We start from the raw sequence: 8,491 nt of genomic DNA on the forward strand, positions 1-8,491 counted from the left end.
GGTTTATGTTTCCTGGGAATGAGGTGCTCTTGTTACCACATGTCCCTCAGCAGGTGCAGGAGGGGCAAAAGGGCTTTTCCCTCAGAGTTTTAGTGAATTCTCCAGTTTCAGCGTCTGGGCTGCTTTTATCTTTTATTTTGTTCTCCATTTTGATAGTATGATAAGGAAGAAACCGGGGTGAGCTGAGGTTTTGGGGATAATCAGATCTGTTTCTGTGGGTCCCCCACAGTACTCCTCCCCTGTCATACTGCTTCCATCTCTGGGCTCCCTAGCATAAGAAGGACATGGAGCAGCTGGAGTCAGTCCAGAGGAGGCCACAGAAATTCTCCAAGGGTTGGAACACCTCTGCTCTGGAGCCAGACTGGGAGAGCTGGAGGTGTTCAGCCTGGAGAAGAGAGAGCTCCGGGGAGACCTTATTTGAACCCCCATCCCTGGAAGCATCCAAGGCCAGGTTGGGTGGGGCTTGGAGCACCCTGGGATAGTGGAAGGTGTCCCTGCCCATGGAAGGTGGTGGAACTGGATGATCCTTAAGTCTCTTCCAGCCCACACCATTCTGTCATTCTTTGCTGCTGGTCTCAGGAGAGGAGAGATGACATCAGGTTTGTATCCCGTCCCTAGACCATGCTGGCCCACAGATGGTCTTTGTCAGGACTCCCTGGAGAAGTCCCTCTGGAGAAGTATCTCTCTCTGTACCGCTGATTTCGGCTGTGAGCTCACTCTGGTGCCTGTCACCACATGAGGGTGCCAGTGCTGTTCACCTGCCACGACTTCCTGCTCTAGCAGTAGAGTCCAGGGTGCAGATTGGGCTGTTCCCTGGGCTCGGGACAGTTTTGGGGTACATGCCAATCTCGGGGACCCTTGTGTGCATCCGTGCTGCTCCTGTGAGAGAGCGTGGGGCGTTTGGTGTGTTGGAAGATAGGGGGAGGCAGATAAGAAGAGACCCTCTGCTTCTCCAAACATGCCACTCTGTGCACACAGCTACACCAGAACTGTCTTCAGGGCAGGGAGACAGTGGTTTCCATTTCATTGAAACCCATCACCGGTGGATTCAGTAGCCAAGTGCTTGCTGATGCAGTTGGATCACTACGGCTTGGCCTGCCCAGCTGTGAAATGGGGAGGTAGACCCTAAGCTCTTGAGCAAATACAGAATGTGTGGAGGTTTATGGATAGCTGCTTCTCTCAGAGATTTGGATGTGTGTTTTGTTTGCCGTTTATTCAAATTGAAGTTAAAAAAAAAAAAGACACTGTCTCTGGTAGGAAAAGTGAACATAAGGTCTGTCTGGATAAAGGGGAAGCCCTTCTTTTGTACAATAGCTTAGCGGGTAGAGCATCCTCCCCGAGGAAAGGGGAAAGCTGGGCTTGATCCTTGTTTCTGCCGGAGGGGAGATGCAAACCTCGGGCCACACAAGACCCCAGAGAGCACCGTAAACAACAGGCTGCAGGCATGTCTGATGCGGAGAGTTTTTCTTGCTCTTTCCTGTTACTTTAAATAATTAATGATTTGATGGAGCAGGGAGTGGAGAAGGCAGGTGTCCTGTTTCCCTGGAGAGCAATCTGTGCACCCGGCAAGACGGAGTCTTGCCGCTTTCTCGATGAATATTTAAGTGTCTTCAGACAAACTGGAACGGCGCCAGCAGGAGTGACTGAGAAGGGCTGAGCCCTTCCCACTGGGTATCCTAGTGCCTGGGGGCTGGGGAAACAGCCCTGAATAGGGCAGGGAATAATCCCTGCTTGCACGGACTATGGAGGCACTGTGCATCCCAGCCTTAGATGGGACCTCCGGCTCTTGCTAGCCTTTTGTTATGCTGTAAGAGATCATTGGATGGAAAGCTGTCTGGATTTAAACTGCCACTGTTAATGTCATTGTCTTCCAGAGCTTGAATCAGCCAGGACTCATCACCCACGGCTCTCCTGCGGGTTAATGCTGATCTCGGAGGAGGAACAGCGCAGATGCACTGAGAGTTCGCATCTGTTTGTGAGCTTAGATGTTTCCAGCAGGCACAAAAAAAGGCGATGTAGGCAGTTCCTTCTGTCCTTCCCAAAGTGGTATGTGTTCGGGGGTGGAAGGGACCAAGACTTTCTGCTGATACTAAGTACAGAATGCTGCGACAATTTATTAACGACACTGAACATTCCCCTAGCGATCCATTTATTAGCTAACAGACCTAAAACAGCTCTTGGATTTTTCCACTAATGTTGTAGCACAAAGAATGACAGGGGAGGTGGTAATTTGACCCTTTTTTGCAAAATATTCCAGACATCGACCCCATCTTCAGGATGGTGTTAAAATCTTTGGCTTTATTTCACTTGAAGAATAATTTTAGCTGAGACAGCTTTGTGCTCTTTCTCACTTAGAAGTGAAGCTCTCTGTCAGAGAATTTTGTGCTCTTATTTTGCATGCATGGTTTTTAGGTACTGCTTTAGGATAATCATTATTTTTGATCACATTCAAAAATCATGAGCCAAGCTGGTTAAATCCATGTAATTTTAAAATGTGCCTCTGTTAGCTCCCTGGTTTAGTTGTATACAGTGTGATTTTCAAGCCAGTCAGATTTGCAGTTAGCCATGTAATACAGCCCACAAACCAGTATGTGTTTATGCAGAAACAGTTGCTTACCTAGAGGTTTAGCAAATTGGACTTTAATTTATAATCTTCCTTTGGAAACAAAACTGGAAGGTGACTCCTCCTGCCTGCAGCTGCCTGTAATTTGGGAAGCCAAGCTTCTGCTTCTCTGGAGCTGCCCACAGAAGGGGAGCCTGGCTTGAGGAACAAGGAACAGCTTCCATCCTTGGAGGATTATCTTTTTTGGCATATGCTGCCACAGACAGGAAATTGAATACTGCATGGGAGAGGGGATGACCACATTCCTCTTTCAGTGCTGACGGACTGTTTCTACGTGACAGGGTGTCAGACTTGCCTGTGTGCTGAGAGAGCAACCATGGGCTCTGCCTGGCAGCACCTGAACCAGATCTTTGGGCCCTGTGGTACGCAGCTGCCATTGATGAGGAATTGTGTTTGTGCTTCTTTATGTCCCTGCTGTGGGTATTCACAAGGGACCAACCATGCCAGTTCTGTGCTCTTTCAGATATGTCCCATTAGAATGGAATACACGTTACAGCTCTGGCTACATGGCTTCATGTGTGGCTCCAGCTTATTTATTTTTTGTCTGGGTTTGGCTTTTAGTTGTTCTGTAGACTAGGTTATTTTTGGTGCTTTCTTTGATAACTCTGTTCCTGTGACATGCTGCAGAGCCAGAACTCCTCTGGGAACATCCCAGAAATGCACACAAACATCAGCCCTGTAGCTTCTAACACTCAACATATGGAGCTTTCAGAAGGCCTGGACACCTAACGGGACTCCACAAACCCACTCTGGAAGCCTGAGAAGGGTTCCAGCAGTTTCCTCAAAGGCTGCATTCATTTCCTTGCAAGGCTTCCACAGAGGAACAGCTTGTTAGAGGGACCTGTGGAGCTTGGAAGCTTTGCCAATAATAATTCAGGCCCAATTCTGAAGTCAAATATTTAGCTAAACAGAGACTGTCTGATGAGTGGATTAAACACAGACTGCATCTGAGTGAGCTCGACATTTCAGGTTTTTGTCAGTGTCCATTTCACGAGCCTATAATTCCATTTTTCCTGTCTTCCCAGACTCGGCTCATGCTGTGTAGTGTTTCAGACAGCACAGAGTGAGGTATTTCAGCAGAGCTGTTGCTCCTAGCTCAGGAAGCAGCCTGAATCACAAAGTGATGTTCTTTGCTTTAGGCTTAGGAATAATCCAGTATTATGGGATTGGGAGGAAATCATGTTAGAGAAACTGAAGGGTTTGTTTGTTCGTTGGTAAGAAAAAGTCTCAAGGAACCAGGCAGAGATGTCCGACAGGGCTGGTGAGTGAGCCTTGCCAGTGCACTGCATGGTGCTGACACAGATAGCTCAGTCCATATTAACAGCAACTGGAAGTTTGAGCTGGTGATTTGGCACTTCCCTCTCCTGTCACTCTCACTTCCCAAAGCCGATAGGCCTTTAAATCCCTTGTAAAGATAAATGAGCTTAAGCTTCTATGCAGCTTTGAAAGTGAAGCTTACATGTAATTAGCGCTGTGGCAGGGGTTGTTCCTGACCACCAGGCCACTCCTGTTGATCTCTGGCCTCCACATGGAGTTTACTGACATATGGCCACTACATCTTCCAACTCGATATATTCTCCTTCCAGCTGTGGAGAATTGGGCTCCTGCAAGAATATGTGAGAGGCAAAAAAATACCTCCCCGGTGTCTTTTGTACCTGAATGATACCTGAGAAATAACTGTAGGAGAAAAAAATTGTTATTTCTGTGATGCTTGGCTGAGGGAGGTCTATATGCTGAATGATACCTGAGAAATAACTGTAGGAGAAAAAAATTGTTATTTCTGTGATGCTTGGCTGAGGGAGGTCTATATGAGCCCATTGTGTTCAGACTTAGTGCCTGAGGACCAGGTTTGGCCAGTAGTTTGGTCTTAAAATATCTACTGTGTGACCAAAAGCAAATGTAGCAGGAAAGGATCTAAAGGCAGAATAATCTTTCCTGAATTTAAGAAGAGAAATGGAGTGGTGGAGCTGGAGTCACTGCCCTCCCTCGTTTGAATGTGATGGTTAACTGAGCAAGTGTTTGGTTATGGGAGGTGGGAAGGGCTGCCTCGTATAAACCAAGCTATAATCGGGACACTGAATCCTAATCCCCTCACTGACATGCCTGCAGGCAATGTTTTTATTCTCACTTTGCTGCATGTGTAAAAAGAGGGAGGATCCTCTGCTTCCTGGGCCTCTGAGGATTGTCTGGCTCCTAAAGGCAATCTCTCCCTGTTCTTTTCAAGACAAAAGTGCAGCTGAAATGTAGGATCTTTTAACCATAAACCCAAAGTGCTGAAACCTACTTCCAGAGGCACAGCCCTGAGCTGCTCTTATGCCATGCTGAAGGACTCCGTGCAAAACTTGAAGTGAAACAGAAAATTGGGTTTGAGGATTTAATAAAAGCTAAGTGGAAGCAAAGGGTTGCTCAGTGATGCCATTGCTCCCTTCTAATCTGACCCCCATGCAGTCCAACAGGAGCAGGCAAGCACAGTGCAGCTTTGGAAGTGTTTCATTTCTGTCTCTCAGCAATTTTCTTCCAGAGCCCAAAACATCTGTCTCTGCCTCCAGCCACATGCAAGTGCACCGGGAGCGTTTTGTTCCAAGCCTAATGAGTAATTTTATGGTCTTGGAATTGGAGGCAGGGGGAGGGGGCTGGGACAGCAGCCTGAGTCTTGTGTTCTACAAGGAGCTCTGCTGATGTCACATTGTAGCTTGATGATTTTTACTTTACTGCAGCCCACCAGGCTTCCCTTTAAAGTTGTCTGCTGGAGTTGCTGGTGATCATGCTCTGGCATGGGCTTCTGCATTCCCAGGGCTTCTTCTCTGCTGGGCTCAACAAGCAACATGGAAAATAATGACAGCAGTGGAGAGGAGGTGGGGGAGCTCATCTGGGCGTCAGCTCCACTCTGCATGTGGAGAGAGCACACGTGAATGCAGAAAGCACACTTTGCCTATCCCGCCTCTGGCTTCAGTGCTCAGGAGGGATGAGGGAACAAACAACCCCAGGCAGATGTGTAATCACATCACTCAGGTGTTGAGCAGATGGTGCTGAGATGTGGTGATACACATGGGCAGAGAACAGGTACAGAATGAACTGAACCCAAATCGTCACTGATATCAGCAGCGTTTTTAAAGCACAACTCCAGCTTTCTCTTTGAGAAGAAACAGGGTTATCTGTAGAGAGAGATAATCTGTACACAGCACAGGAAACAGAAGGCAGATGTTGTCATATGTTTATCATATATTTCCACCAGGAGGTCTTTCTTTGGGACAGGCTTGCAGATCCTAGGCCCTGGAGCAGGACTTGCACATGGGAGGGACCATGCTGTGTTTATCCAGGTCAGATTATACAGAGCTCTTCCTCCACCTGCCCAAGCTCTCTTGGTCTGAAAAGCAAGTTTATATTCACTCACTGTGACTCAGCCATAGAGTCTGACTCATTTTCTTGCTGTTACTCATAGAAAAAAAGCCAAATGGCAACCAGTCTGTGCCTGTAGCCACCTGTAATTCTCCAGCTTTCTGCTGTTTTGCTCTGGATGAGTTTCTGTTTATCTACACTAACACACTTACCTTGCTGGAGCTTTTAATACTTCTTTCTACAGAGGAAGACTGATTAGAAAATAAGATTTTCTACCCCTAAAGCAAAGAGGAAGTGTGCTGAATCTCCATGGCTGCTTGTGGAGTTCCTAAAATAGGACTATTTCAAGTGGACACTTCACAAAGATAGTAGTAACAGGATGAGACCAAATGGAGCAACCACCAGGCAGAGCTGGGAGCAGCTGCAGAATTGCTGCAGCTCCTGAGCTGACCTCTGTGGTCTGGAGGAGGTTGCTGGTGGTCTGTCTCCTAAAGGTGCTCAGCACTAGGAGCTCCTGCTTCCAGCAGCAATGATGTGTTGGTCACCAGAAATCTGTCTCACCCACTCTCTGGGCTGGACCCCACTGCAATGGAAGGACTTGAGCTGCTTGGGGTTCTCTGGGCTGCCAGTCCTCAAAGAAAGGGATGGTGTTTTACTTTGTGTAAGCCTCTGTTGCACTGCCAGCTCAGGAGTCTCTGCTCATTTCAGACCTGGCTGTTGCTCACTTGCACATATTTTGTCCTCTCATCAGGGTGCAGGGAAACACCAGGCTCTGATTCCTTCTCTTGCAGTGTGATTGGCGGCTTATTCTGTGCCAGAGACAGAAGCATGAGTCAGAGTTGAAAACCTCACCCAAGAGAAGCTTTAGCTGTGAGGTGGGAATTGGTGCCTGCCACTACAGCTGGGCCAAACCCAGCCTTGTCCGTTTCAGCTTCATTCCATGTAAAAGCTGCACAAGAGAGCACAGTGCAAAGCTCTAGGTGGGTGGGCTGTCCTGAGGACAAGGAGGTATCCTGGGTATGGAGCAGGGCTGTGTTACAGCTAAGGCAGTTTCCTCTTGGTTATGGGAAGCTGAGGTTCAAGTCAACAGGCTGAATCTTCCAGGGGGGAGCTTGGCCTTAAACCTGGCTCTCCCTTCTCAGTGGCCTGCTGCTGGGTGGGAGGCCACCCACCATGGGGTTCTGCTCTTTCATCATTCTCCTGGATCCCATCTTAAGAGTTTTGATAAGAATTGTTCCACAAATTCTCAAACGAAAAGCTGGGGTTTTGGTTATTTTCTGGTGGAAAAATATTTAATTGGAAATATTCCTTGGCACGCTTTCAGCTGGTATGCTGCCTTCCCTTCTCTGAAAATATTGCTCATTTTGAGTGCAAATGCTTCTTATGAGGGTTTTGGGGTTTTTTTGATTGCAATCCCTCACTTGGGTTTCTTTTTGCCTCAAGCAGATGATGGGAGTTGGCCTCTTGTTACGTGGCACTGAAGTGACATCCTGGGGCTGCCTGCATGTCCTGCAGCCCTTCATGGCAGGGCATGGCTGAGCTCCCTGCAGTAGCTGTGGCATGCAGGGAGCAGGCACTGCCTTGTAGGGAGCAGGCACTGCCCTGCTGCTCCTGCCTGCCTGCTCTCAGTACCCGCCACCGCCCCCAGCTCTGGCAGCCGTGCCTGCAGAAAGCTCTGCGGGCAGTGGAAGTGAGCTGGTTTCTTCATGACAATGTAGTTATCCTTTTAAGGGAAAATTCCCTCGGGGAGCCAGCCCTCAATTACCTACTGCTCCAGTGCCTTCTTGCTGGAGGTGCCTTTAACACAGCTGAGTTACAGCCACAGGAACTCAGCTCAGTGCCCAACCACTTGGAAAAAAAATCATAATTAAACTCTGTTGGCCTCTGTTGGTTGCTGAATCTAGAAATTGGGGTCAGAACCCAGTGGCTGGCTCTCCTCATCAGTGCATTTGTGCAGAACCAATCTGTGGATGCTACATCTTCAAACCCAGATGCTTTCTATTCCCACGGTATTTCTGGCATGTGCAGACCCCTGTGTGCCTGTTCTTCCCTAAAGCAGTTAGTTGCAATATTTGGAGCTCTAGGTAGGACAGGACTGGTGATAATTAATCAATGCAGGTATCTGCTAAATGCCAGGGGACTGGGGTGGGCAGTGGCTGCGTTTCAATTTGCTGTTATTCACTGTGGTGAATGGGAAGAGTCCTCCAAGGGTTCTGATTTGGAGGCTGCAAAATCCCTTCTGTTCTGCTGACAGGTCTCACAGGCCATGGGAGGGATGTCTAGCCAGGATGGGGCTGCTGTGGATGTTGCCCTCTGCCTCTGTCTCAATGAGCAGAACAGGAGCTGTAGAGAAGAGCCTGGGCTCTTTCTATTCTATAGGAATGGTGGCCTTGGCTGCAAGCCCCCAGATTTACATCTCTTGTGTTTAGTGCTGAAAATACTTTGATTCCAAACAAGCAGCTTACTAGAAGAATATGACATTCTTAAATGCAGACTTTTCACAGGAATGAGACCAGACTCCTTACAGAC

This window comes from Agelaius phoeniceus, chromosome 13, assembly GCF_051311805.1.
Source record: "Agelaius phoeniceus isolate bAgePho1 chromosome 13, bAgePho1.hap1, whole genome shotgun sequence".
NCBI classification, from domain to species: Eukaryota; Metazoa; Chordata; class Aves; order Passeriformes; family Icteridae; genus Agelaius; species Agelaius phoeniceus.